Source organism: Sorex araneus, chromosome 9, assembly GCF_027595985.1.
Source record: "Sorex araneus isolate mSorAra2 chromosome 9, mSorAra2.pri, whole genome shotgun sequence".
NCBI lineage: Eukaryota > Metazoa > Chordata > Mammalia > Eulipotyphla > Soricidae > Sorex > Sorex araneus.
In genome coordinates this window covers 14,942,628-14,955,714 of record NC_073310.1, presented here as the reverse complement: position 1 = coordinate 14,955,714, position 13,087 = coordinate 14,942,628, and the positions used below count along the sequence as shown (strand labels likewise).

The following is a 13,087-nucleotide window of genomic DNA, read 5'->3' as shown; positions in this document are numbered from 1 at the left end:
TCGCCTTCCACTGCCCCCGTGGGCCCCCCACATGACACCCCCAGCCCCTCCTGCCGTGGGCGAGCGGCTGCCTCTCCCCACTCGGTGCCCAGCGCTGTGGAGGCAGCCTAGGGTGGGGGCAGAGCCTGGGCCGGACCCCCAGGGACCCGCTCAGCCCCACGGGCAGAGGGAGACGCCTCAGGTCCTAACCTCTGTGTAAGGACACGACGGGCATGGAGGCCCCGAGCTGCCTCCACTGTCCGGGTCAGGCCAAGCCTTGGGCTTCCGAAGAAGGGGAAGTCTACACTACTCAGCCAGTGTAGACGCCCATTCCATCCCAGGGGCTCAAATCCAAGGCGCAGTCTCCTGCTCAGGACCCCTCCCCCGCCCCCCGCCAGCCCCCACCCCCGGAGCCGAGTGGGGAGTGGCCCCCCACCCGGCCCCTGCAGCCCACTGTGGCCCCGGGGGGTGGGTCTGCGGTCCATTCGGGTTCCCCGGGAGCGGCCAGCAGGGCCCATGCAGGGGAAACGGGGAGCGTCTCCTGCCTAGAGCCGCGGCCCCGGCCTTGTTTTATGGGGTTTGGCTGTCTCGGGCCGCCGCCGATTTCATCCATCACCCCAGGCCCACTCCAGCGCTAATGCTGAATTTATAGAAGTGGTTAAACAAAGTGTTGACAATATGGACGGCGTGTTTCTGATTAACACGCGATTCCGAGGGAACTGCCAAGTGCAGGGGAGTCAGTAAAACACAGCAGCGGCTTCCCAGCTCGCCGGCCCGGCCTTGACATCACAGGATTAACAGATGTGGCGCGGGGGCTGCACAGCGCCTAGGAGGCTGCAGGCCTTCCTTCCTTTCCTCCTTCCTTCCCTCCTTCCTTCCTTCCTTCCTTCCTTCCTTCCTTCCTTCCTTCCTTCCTTCCTTCCTTCCTTCCTTCCTTCCTTCTTTCTCCTGCCCCTCTCTCCCCTCTTACATCTGAATTCTCGTTCACCCTCATGCATTTCCATCGGGAATTCCTATTCCTTTCAGCCCGACCCCAGACCCCGGTCCTTCACCCTTGTTTCCAAAGGCAGATTCCACCCAAGGTGTAGCCTACGTGTTTCTCTGGGCGTCGGACACTTCATCCGGATCTCTGTGCGATCTCCCATTCCAAGGCGGGGATGGTGAAATGAGCTCCCCGTTAAAAACAAACCTTCTAGTCTGAAGTCAGTGAAGACTCGCAGGATGTCGCCCCAACAGTGCAGAGGGGCTCACGACGCCAACGACGGTCCCCTCTGCAGCCGGGAACTGACGTTGGCACCATGTCACCCACGGTGGATTTTATCAGTTTGTAGATTGTCTCTTTAATGTTTAACACACACACACACACACACACACATCACACACACACACATCCGTTTCTAGGACGTTGTATCCCAGGCAGGCTCGAAGCAGCCTTCAGAGTATACTACACTTCCAGCCCCACCAAAGTGCTCCCTGGGGCACTCCCAGAATCGTCTCTCCGGCCCTCAGCCCCGTTGAGCCGCCGATCTGTTCTCCATCACTGTCACTTGACCCCTGGAGAAAATGAGGCCAACAGTATCACGCAGCAGCGGGTAAGCTCGGGGGGCTTCCCCACCCCACAGTGCTCCCCTGAGATGGAGCCCGGGGCGGCTATCCAGAGCCCCTCCCCTTGGCTCCCCTGCCCCCGCCGTCCCACTCACTGGAGGCTGGGGGATAAGGGGCAGCACATACGTTGGGGCCATCAGGACTCAAGTGTCATAAGCTCGTCTGGCAGACACTGGGGGGGGGCTCCTGCACTTAAGGAACGAGGCTACAGAGACCGGAAGGTGACACAAGCCCCCAAGGTCACCGCCTTGTCATCTCACTCACAATTCAAAATTCAGAGGCGAGAGAGAAAGGGCAGCGGTTCCGGGCTTGCCTCTAAGTGTCTCTGCCTGATCGGGTCCAACCCTTGGCACTGAACCCGGCCCCCCAAGCACTGCCAGGAGAGACCCCCGAGCACAGAGCCCGGGGAAGGCCCTGAAAGCCGCTGGGTTTGGCTTCTCTTCTTCCCCCCGAAGGCTTGAAATCTCAAGTTCGCCCTCTGCAAGGCAGCAGGTCTTGTGGCTAAGAATGATTAACCCAGGCTGGGGCGAGGACTCAGAGGGCTGGAGCACAGACTCTGTGTTCAGGAGGCCCAGGTTCGATTCCCGGCACCCCCAGGAGGGCACCGTGCCTCCAAGCAGCTCACTGGGAAGAGCATCCATGCACTGTGAGGGGTGGCACCCGCCAAATCAAATGAGAAAAATGAACCCCATCAGGTGAAAGCAGGCTCCAGGAAGATGCTCTCTGCTGGTGCTAAGGGTCGGGAGCACTCATGGGCGAGAGCTCCACATCCCCTGGGGGTGACAGAGGGAGGACTGGGGGGACTGAGCCCTGCCAGGTTGAGCCATTAATTCAGCATGTTGGTCTCTGCCTCCCTCTGCCACCTCCTGCCACTGTGCCGGGGGCTGGAGAGAGAGAGAGAGAGAGAGAGAGGAGAGAGAGAGGAGAGAGAGAGGTGAGAGAGATAGAGGAGAGAGAGAGGAGAGAGAGGAGAGAGAGAGGAGAGAGAGAGAGAGGAGAGAGAGAGACAGAGACAGAGAGAGAGAGACAGAGAGAGAATGGCAACAGGGCACTCGCCTTGCATGCGGCCAACCCGGGGCCGATCTCCGGCTCCACATATGGTCCTCTGGGCAACACTGGGAGTGACCCTTGAGCACTTGTATCACTTGTCACTTGTCACTTGTCTTCCCGTTGATCTTCGATTTGCTCGAGCGGGCACCAGTAACATCTCCATTTGTCCCTGTCACGTGCTAGTGTAGCCCATTGGTATCTACTCGCACCAGAAACAGGAAGAGCCTCAAACCATTCATTCAGGGATTTGACGAAGAAGTCTGACCATTCCGTTGGTGGGCGGCCACGCAGTCTTTTGACGTCCCCTGTGGAATCTAATCGGTAATAGCTTTAGTCCAGTCATCTCTGAATCGCATTACGTGCCCGGCCCATCTGATTTTCGATGCCTTGGCAAATGAGACAGTGTCCCTGATTCTTGACCGTCAATGGAGGTCGGAACTCCGGATTCCTTCTCTCACTTGAGTGAGACGTGATACTCCTAGCCTGGCTCTTTTGATTCCTCTTTGGAATATCCAATAACGGGCCTCATCCTTGAGCGCAGAGCAAGAAATAGAAGGAGAAGGGGGAGGAGGGGGGAGAAGAAGGAGAAGGAGAGAAGGAGAAAGAAGAAAGAGGGGAAGGAGATGGAGAAAGAGCAATGAAGAGTGTGAGGAAGAGGAAAAGAAGGAGAAGAAGAATGAGAAGAAACCCATCCCATGGATGTCCACTCTGTCTGGGAATAAGTGTCCATCTGCAAAGCAGCACTCCAGAGGACCGAGGCTGTGTCCAGGCCTGCACCAGCCCCAAAGAGCAGAAACAAACCATCCGTACCTCAAAGCCATGCCTCCTGCACACTGCCGAGTGAGACGCCTCACAGAAGGGTGCTCAGACAAGGACGAGAGACAGGTACTGCCCTGGGGCTCGGGAAGTGGACGGCCGGCCTCCAGCCCTGGCCGGTCAGCTCAGGCGGCTTGAGCCACAGAACTGCAAGCCGAGGGACTGACACAGCAGGGAGGAACTTCCTGCCAGTGCTGAGAGGAGGGCAAGCACGTGGCCCCGCTGCCTGGGGTCCTGGTGAGGACTGTGGTCCCGGCTTGTGGCTGGTCCCCATCTCGAGGAGTTGTCAGATGGCCCGTCCTCTGCGCCTGGACGGAGGGAGAAAGCTCTTGGGCTCTAGCACCTCACTTCAGGAAGACACAAGCTGTGTGGGATGGGGGCTTCACCACCTCCTTAGAGCTGACCCCTCTCTCCAGGACAGTCATAGGGTGGACGGGCCTGAATTGCAGGAACTGAGGGTGACCCTGGCCAGGACCGGTGCGCTCTGGACCTCACTTTCCCTGTCTGTAAAATGGGACCAATTGAGAGGTCGCCCATGGGGCCGTTGCTTAACCTCTGCCAGGCTGAGGAGGAGGCTTCATGCAGATGCTTCTGGAATCAGACTCGGGGAAAGAAGAAGGCGGCTTTCTAACTCCCCCTGGACACTGTCCAGGCCCCCCCCACCCCCTCGCTGCCCACTCTGCACTCAATCTCAGAGACCTCCCAGCCTCTCGTGGGAGTGGGGCCTTGAGAAGTGGAGGCCCGCGAGGTCCAGACCCCACGGCCGCAGCTCCCCGCCAACACCCCTGGCCCCTGCGCCCACCCCTTGCCCCCGCAGCCTCGGAACCCTGATGCCTGCGCCCCCATTGGGTGCCCTCCCGCTAAGGGCCGCCCACTGCCTATAAAACCCAATCACCTTCCGCTTTCCTCTCAAGGAGGAGCCAATCACGGCCGCGGGTGGTTACCAGGCAGCCGGTGGAGACGGCGAGGGATGCCGAGGGACCAGGGCGGGCAGGATGTGGGCAGAGAGAGCCCGCGTGTGCCGTGGGGGCCAGTCCTGGCTGCCGCGGGCCGCTCTCACTGCAGACAAGCTCTCCAACTCCTAGCCTGCACCTGTACATGAACCCCCGAGAGTTTTTCATTTATTTTTTGGTGCGTTTTAATTTTTTTTTCAGCTCTTTTTGGTGGGTGGGGGGGCGCACCCCTGGCGGTGCTCAGAGCTCACTCCTGACTGGGCTCAGGGGACCATCCGTGGTGGAACCCTGGGGGGGTTCGCATCCAAGGCAAGTGCCCCACCCACCTGATTGAACCAGGGTACCTCGTGCCCACAGCCCCGCCAGGAGGCCTGTGTGCAAAGCTGTCTCCTCCCCGTCACAGTGAGACTGGCTCAGTGTTTGGGGCGGGAACAGGGAGGCCTGGGTTTATTTCCAGGAACCACGTGGTCACCTGAGCACTGCCAGGAGTGACTCCTGAGCACAGAGCTGGAAGTTGCACGTGAGCACCACCAGGGATGGCCAGAAAACGTTGTTCAGGTGTGTTGGTGGGAGAGAGAGATCTGGGAGAGTCAGTCACTGTTAGAGCAGTGGTTTGACCTCTGGCATCCCGTATGGTCCCTGGAGCACCGACAGGAGAAATTCCTGAGTCAGAGCCAGGAGTAACCCCTGAGCATCGTCGGGTGTGGCCCCCAAAAGATAAATAAATAAATAAATATGTGTTTCTGGGGGGCCGAGAGGTAGCTCAGAGGTCAAGGCTCATGCTTTGCACACAGCTGACCTGGGTTCTATCCCTGACAGAGCGTATGGTCCCCTGAGCCCCGTCAAGAGTGATTCCTGAGCCTAGAGCCAGGGGCAAACCCTGAGCACCTCGAGGTGTGGCTTAACACTCCTCCCCCCACCAAAGGAAAAAAAAGAAAGAAAGAATAGGATTCTGAGTGGGTAGAAAAGAGCTAGAACTTTGCAATGTCCCATGAATACTCTTACCTCCTGATTATTAAATTCTTACCTCCTGATTAAAATGGTCATCGCGGGGCTGGAGCGATAGCACAGCAGATAGGGCGTTTGCCTTGCATGCGGCCGACCCGGGTTCGATTCCCAGCATCCCATAGGGTCCCCGAGCACCACTAGGAGTAATTCCTGAGTGCAGAGCCAGGAGTAACCCCTGTGCATCGCCGGGTGTGACCCAAAAAGCAAAAAAATAAAATAAAATAAAATAAAATAAAATAAAATGGTCATCGCCTGATGAGTGAGTGCCTGCCCGGGGCTGAGAAGCAGAGCCTTATATTAAGGTCGGAAAAGAAAAATGTGCAATCCCCACCATTCAGCAATGACCACTGCTGACATTTTAATGCATTTCCCGAGTCATGGACACCTGGGGAGAAAGTCGGAATTAGGCGCCACCAGAAAGGATACTGCCTGGTTTTCCACTCAGCATCCTAGCAGACGCCTTTTCCCCGGCTGTAAACTGTCCCTGCAGCTATGCTCGGAGACCGCCGGTAGCGTGACCACCTGTGAGTTCCCAGCCTCTTTGCATGCTGGGAAATGATCCATGAAGAGCCAGAATGCTCTACTGGGCCGGCCAGGGCCAAGTCCCTCCTGGCCCCTGCTCTCCAGACCAGGGTTCTATAGAGAACTCTTCATCGGGAGCAGCCGATCAATAACAGAAATAAATACATATGCAAATGAGCTGGATGCCTAGCTAATGGGGGGGGGGAGGAAGGAGGCAGTGTGAATAATGTAGCAGAGAGGCAGGCATGTCTCTGGCCAAAAGATGCAAAGCAGGAGGCACTGGGAAAGCCAATTCACGTCCTGCTCAGGGGGGAGGGCAGTTGCCCCACCCCTTCCTCACCTTCAAAGCTCCCCCCCCCACCCCTTACCTCCCAGCAGCTGCTGGGAAATGCTTCAGCGCCTCAGCTTGGAAGCCTGTCAGGGGTTTCTCTGGCCTCCCAGGGCTCTGAGTCACTCCAGACTTGGAAATGAGTGCTCACTCACCACGAGCCGGGCTCTGAGCACGGCCCAAACAAATGACTGGGCCGGTCCCCGGAGGCGGGGGGGGGGGGGGGTGTCATTCCATCCCAGAGGAGGCTGGTGTGCGGCTGCTGCTGTGTGAATCAGAGTTTCCCCAGGGCGCCCGCCCTACTGGGGCGTGACAGGAGAGAGTAGGGAGGTGGGTTTCTGCAAGCGCCGTGACGCCGCCCTTCAAACCCCAGGCCTGTCCCTCGGCTGTCACCAGCTTGGACTAAAGACCCCGGGAGTCCGGAAGCGCTCCGGCTTGGGAGTGAAGCATTTCCGCTTCGCCGTTGCTGCATTTGGAGTCACTCTGCATCGCTTGGGGCTCCGGGAGCCTGACTGGAGGGGGTCCCCACGGAAGGTCCTCCTGCCTGGCCTCGAGGACCACGGGAGCCACAGCACAGTGACATGCAGTGGACACAGCCAAGCCACATCATCTGGGGAGCACTGGATGGAATCCTCACCACGGCTGAGCACCGCCCCTTCTCACCGCTGTGGGTTTGGCCCGGGTGGCCTCCAAGCCACCTCCCGAGGCCCAAACCTGCGCTCCAACGCCTCAGTGACGGAAGCTCGAGTTGAGGAGGGGCACTGGGCGGCCCAAGGAGCTCCAGAGACGGGAGCCAAGACCACAGCTGGTGAGTCACTGGAAATCAGCTACCACCTACTCTCCGCTGCCAGCTGTCCGCCGGACCCCGAACAAGAACGCTCCGCGACTCGTTTGAGGCCTTCGGGCTTTGGAGGGGCATCTGGTTGGACCCCCTTCTCTCCCTGTCGGTTCCATGGTTGTTCCAGGGAGGAACAGGAAGCACAGGCATGGTTCTCCTGACCAGAGCAGAGATCGAAGGCCAGGGGAAGAGTGAGGCTGGACCCACACACCTCGTCCAGGTGCCATCTGGGAGGGCGGACTGTGGTCTGCATCAGGCCAAGTGGGTGGCTGGTGCGCGTTGGTGCCTCTGGTAATTTCTGCCATAAAGATCAATCCACAAGAGACCGTGCCTGGGGCCAGGCAGTCCTGCCCCCTGGAGGTTCCAATTCTAGCAGGATGGAGGATGAGAGTAAGTGCCCGAGTCCACCCCCTTCGGGACCACACAGGGGGGCCTTGCCGGCGTATGCCTGGCTGGACTCGCCCCGGCCATAGAGGGAAACCTTCCCTGCTGACCGCTGGCCTTGGCAAACACCCAGTGTTCATGATGAGCACTGGCATCCGGGGTGCCATGTGCCTCTTCGACTTTGGGTGGCATCCAGGGTGCCATGCTCACCTTTGACTTTGGGTGTCATTAAAGGAGCTGTGCTCACCTTTGACCTTGGTGGCTGGCAGGGGTGGGGCGGGGGGAGGACAGGCTAACTTGCAGCTTAGCCCTGTTTATATGTCCCCATAAGGTCCTGTCCACAGCCCCACACACTCAGAGCCCGCTGCAACAAACACTCTCAGCACGAAACCAGGGCTGGTTTGGCGGGACTCTCCCTCTGGCCCAGTCTGGCAGCGCTGAGCTCTCTGGAGAGATCAGCCCTGGCCCCAGCTCTGGGCTCCACCCAGCCCCCCCACACCCCCCACAGGCTCTGGATAGCTCAGATTCCTCGGGGTCTGACGCCACACCAGCTACCTGACTCCTGCCATCGGCAGCCAGAAACTTCCTCCCCATCCCATTGGCAGAGAAAGAAAGGCCTCGTCTAAACTAATACGCGTGGACGTAGGTTAGGGTGGTTTCAGCCTACTGACGCTTCTTGGTCACTCTGTCGTCCCATTTCTCAGATGAAAACACTGAGGGCACCCAGGGTCAGGGCAAGGACTCCCCCCGCCCACACACCTCCCAGGGGGAGCCCGGGCCCTCTCCCGACGGGGGATAGATTCCTCCAGCCTCGACAGCCCCACCTGCCCCAGCTGGAAACCGTATCAGGTGGGGCTCCCCGGGTGTTTCTCTAGCCAGCACTGGTGGTGGCGGAGGGGTGCCTGGGGTGGCTATAACAACAGACCCTCACAGGGCGTTGCAGCGTTTCTGCTGGCCGCCTGCAGTCTGGGCCAGGGAACACAGAGAGAACAAACACCGCTGGGGCTTGTCTCGGTGGGAAAAGCTCTGCCAGGCTCCAGGAAACGTTCCTCCGGTTCCCGGCCCGAGCCCTGGCTTCTCAGCTCGGGCCCTTCTCTCCTGCCCCTGGACATCCTGGTCCTCCCACCTCGTCCCCCCCCCCCTTGGCCCTGCACCCACCCCTGGGGATGGAGGGAGGGAGGAAGGTTCTGGCCTGGCCATCGCCGCCTGTGTAGTCCCGCCCCAAGGCTGGGGAAACTGGAGCAGGAGGTGGGAATCTTCTGATGACGGATGATGAAGAGATCCCCACGACTTACTTAAATCTGTTCATTTCAAAGTCAACTTTAAATGTACCTGCGTGTAAGTCACCCCAGAAACGTCCTCCTTTCCATCTAAGGCCCCTCCACTTTGCAATTCTAAAAATCACCATGAAACCATACAAGGTCAATTATTGACGCGGATTTAATCGGAGCAGAAAATGTGCTTTATTTCAACCCAAACCTCCCGGGCTGGGTGTCATATGGGTAGAAGCAAACTGTATTACTGTGGCACTGTAGCACTGTAGCACTGTCATCCCGTTGCCCATCGATTTGCTCGAGCGGGCACCAGTAATGTCTCCATTGTGAGACTTGTTACTGTTTTTGGCATAGCAAATACGCCAGGGGTAGCTTGCCAGACTCTGCCATGCAGGCGGGATACTCTCGGTAGCTTGCCAGGCTTTCTTAGAGGGGCAGAGGAATCAAACCCAGGTCGACTACGTGCAAGGCGAATGCCCTATCCGCTGTGCTATCGCTCCAGCCCAGAAGCAAACGAAGACTGATTTTTATGCATGAATTCTGTGTCAGTTAGGAATGGCAATGAGGACAAGGCTCAAAATGAGAATCATTGTAATTAATTAAAGTTTTCATGTTCTCTGGTGCCAGACCAAGCAAAAAAAATGCCTAATTTTCCTGCCCGAGTGTCTTGAGGATGGAACCCTCTGCTTTAAGATGTCTCACGGTCTTGATCCAGCTGCCGGGGCTCCAGCTGTTGCATCCATGCTCCCTGGAAGGAACCAAGAGGACAACTGCCTGCGTATCAGTCACGTGAGCTCTTCTAAAACTTTTTCTCAGAAAAATCTCTTCCTAGCAACTTCAGCTCCTATTGCATTGAAAAAAAAAATCTATGTGAAAGTAGGTATGGAAATAAACCCTTCTCTCCGAGGATAATGACACCTGAAGGAAAATAAAGGGGCCTGTGCCCCGGGATGAATGGGGAGGGGGCTTTGTCCAGTTCCCAGGGTGGGGCTCCCCTCTCTGAGTCTGTTCCCTAACCTGTATCTTGGCAAAGCAGAGAATGTCCTGTCCTTCCAAAGACAAGCCCTCGCCCATCCATGCAGGGAGCAGAGTGGACACCATCATTAATACTGTCCCCCGCACGGAAGGGGTCCTCCGGTTCCCATGGGTCCCCGGGGTTCCCACCCCTGGGAGCCACGAGAAGGGGGCTGACTCTGCACTAAGAGGGCACTTGAAACTGCCATTAGGTGAACAGTGACAGCCAGAGCCTTTAGCTCTGGACCCCTCGGCAGCCTCGTGGCAGCTGGTGCTGAAGGGGAGTCAGGATCGCACCCACAGGTGACGTGTGCAGATCGGCCAAGGACACTGTCGGCCCCAGGACCTTGTCACCACCTAGTGCTTCATCCCACACAACTTAGTCTTCAAACGCCCATAAACCCGCCACCTGATTGCTTCTCGGCCCTTTAGCTAACATCACGGGTAGTATTTGTTCCTATCGGTTTAACATCTGATACGTCCTTGATCCCAGGACAACATATGAAATGGGTTTTTGGAGCTGGGAGTTGGAAGAGGAGCTCTCTCCATCCACTCCACGCATCGACCTGGTGTTGCAGTACCTCCAGGAACAGTGCACCCCTCTCGGGATTGAGTGCTTGCTAAAAGCAGAACCAGTGGAGTCGGAGTGATAGGACAGCCTTACGCATAGCCGAGCCGAGCCCAGTTCAATCCCTGGCATCCCGTATGGCCCCCCGAGCACTGCCAGGAGTGAGCCCTGAGTGCAGAGTGCAGAGCCAGGAGTAAGTGGTCATACCACATCACCGGGTGCGACCAAAATGCAAAAAACAAAAATAAAAACAAAACCCCACTGCCTGGACTTCACAGTGCGAGGGTTTGGAGGTTCACTCAGCACGGTCACGGGGGGTGAGAGCACTTTCCAGCCCGGTCACTGCTGTGGTGTCGACGTCCTCTGTGATGAAATGGTCACTTGGGTTATGAGAATTTTTTTTTCCAAGTTACATGAGAAAACCATGATGAGTAGAAAGTCAGGACACTGGGGTTTATCTTCGGGTTCCACTTTGGGAGCTGTGGCAGCTGCCTCTGGGTGGACGACATTCAAAGGCCCTGTAGTCCATGGGTCTGTAGACATAGCTCCCACTGACAGGCACCTCAGCGGGGAAAGGGAGGCCCAGAGAGGGCAAGCCACTCTGTGAAGATCACAGAGCATAAGAAGACAAAACGCAGGCTCTGCCTTGCTCTGGCTCAGGACTCTGCAGGGCTGGGAAGGGCGGGGCTGGGCAGGGCGGGACAGCCTAATGCCCTATCCAGTCTGGTGGTCAACGCCCTCGAGTGCCATGGCTGTTCTCACAGACCGCCCCCCCCCCCCATGGAGGGGCGCTCCAGATTCTCAAGACACTTCTTTAGTGCCCAGAGTGAGAGAAGGCTCCAGACCCAAGTGTCTGCTGAGCAGATGGGGAAAGTAAGTCACAGCGGGTCAGAAACCATTGGGTTGTGAAGACAGCCACAAAGGCCAGTGGTCTCTGAAGTCCGGGGCAATGGTCCCAATCCAGCCCGGTGGGATATGAACAAACATGATATGAGATGAGTCCCCAAGGACAGTGGGCGCAGGGGCGGGGAGCACGGTCCATGGCGGGAAGCCAGACCCAAGCGCTGGGGGCGAGGGCGGTTGGGAGAGAGAAGGGACCATGATGGCAGGGGTGGTGGGAAATGATCACTCTGGGTGAGAACTGAGTGCTGGAAGGAGGTAAAGGAACAGACAGGATAACCTCGCAGTACCTGTGTTGCAATCAGAATGCCCAAAAGGAGGGAGAGAGAGGGAGAGAGGTGGGGGGAGAGAGGGAGAGGGAGAGGGAGAGGGAGAGGGAGAGGGAGAAAGAGAGGGAGAGAGAGGGAGAAAGAGAGGGAGAGGGAGATAGGGAGAGAGAGGGAGAGTGGGGAGAGAGAGGGAGAGAGGGAGAGAGAAAGGGAGAGAGGGAGAGAGAGAGGGAGATAGGGAGAGAGAGGGAGAGGGGGGAGAGAGAGGGAGAGAGATAGGGAGAGAGAGGGAGAGAGAGAGGGAGAGAAGGGGAGAGGGGGAGGAGAGAGGAAGAGAGGGAGGGAGAGAAAGAGGGAGAAAGAGAGAGTGAGAGAGGGAGAGAGGGAGAGAGGGAGGGAAAGAGAGGGAGAGAAAGAGGGAGAGAGAGAGAGGAAGAGAGGGAGGGAGAGAAAGAGGGAGGAAGAGAGAGGGAAAGAGAGGGCGAGAAAGAGGGAGAGAGGGAGAGAAAGAGGGAGAGGGAAAGAGGGAGAGGGAGAGAGAGGGAGAAAGGGAGAGAGAGAGGGAGAAAGGGAGAGAGAGGGAGAGAGAGGGAGAAAGAGGAAGAGAAAGAGGGAGAAAGAGCAAGAGAGAGACAGAGTGAGAGAGGGAGAGAGAGGGGGGAGGGAAAGGGGAAGAGAAAGAGGAAGAGAGACAGAAAGAGACAGAGATAGAGGAGAGATAGAGGAGAGAGAGAGGGGGAGAAAGAGGGAGAGAGAGGAAGAGAGAGAGGGAGAAAAGGAGAGAGAGACAGTGAGAGGGAGAGAGAGGGGGAGAGAGAGAGGGAGAGAGACAGAAAGAGACAGAGAGAGATGGAGACAGAGAGAGAGAGGAGAGAGAGAGAGGAAAGTGCGGGAGGGAAGCCGGGACATTGGTGGTGGGGAATGTGCCCAGGTGGAGGGTGGGGGCTGGATCACTGTGTGACTGAAACCCAGCCATGACGAAAACTGTGTCTCACAGCGCCTCAATTTAAAACAAACAAACAAACAAACCAACAAACCAAACCCTGCCGCCCGTTTCCAGGGCGGGGGGCCAGAACAAAGCCAGGCAGGAGCTATCCTGGAACTCACTACCGTGCTCAGCGGGGTTTGGACCCGCAGCCAAGAAGCGAGCAAAGCCCACAGCGCGTTGGCTAGAGGCTCGGCCCAGAGGGGAGCACGGGGGATGCAGGAGAGGCACCCGGGCGCCCTCTGCTCCGGCCCTCCCCGCCATCGGCTCATGCTCAGAAACTGGGCCCCTGGTGATGGGCGCAGGCAATTCTGACTCATGGGGTGGGGTTGGGGGGGTAGGGACACGCTGTGATTGTACAGGACAAGGTCTGGGGAACAGTCCAACATTTGAAGCCCATCCCAACTGGCCCCTGAGCCAGTTGGACCACTGACCGTGGGCGTGCCTCAGTGTTCCCATCTGTGAAATGGGTACGACGCCCAGTGCTAGCTACCTCTGAGGATCCAGGGAAGAAGCAGACGCGTCCGAAAGGCAGGAAGCTCTCGGAGCTGAGCTCTGGAGGACCCGGTGGCTGCCTGGACTCGTGTTGTTATC

General features: G+C 57.8%; 1 non-coding gene across 1 annotated transcript; it reads left to right on the top strand.

The window, feature by feature from the left end:
- The first annotated feature begins 10,183 nt into the window (after positions 1–10,183).
- LOC129398940 (U2 spliceosomal RNA) lies at positions 10,184–10,374 on the top strand. Its single transcript, XR_008626806.1, has one exon. It is a non-coding gene; the product is annotated as a U2 spliceosomal RNA (small nuclear RNA).
- Positions 10,375–13,087: the final 2,713 nt, after the last annotated feature.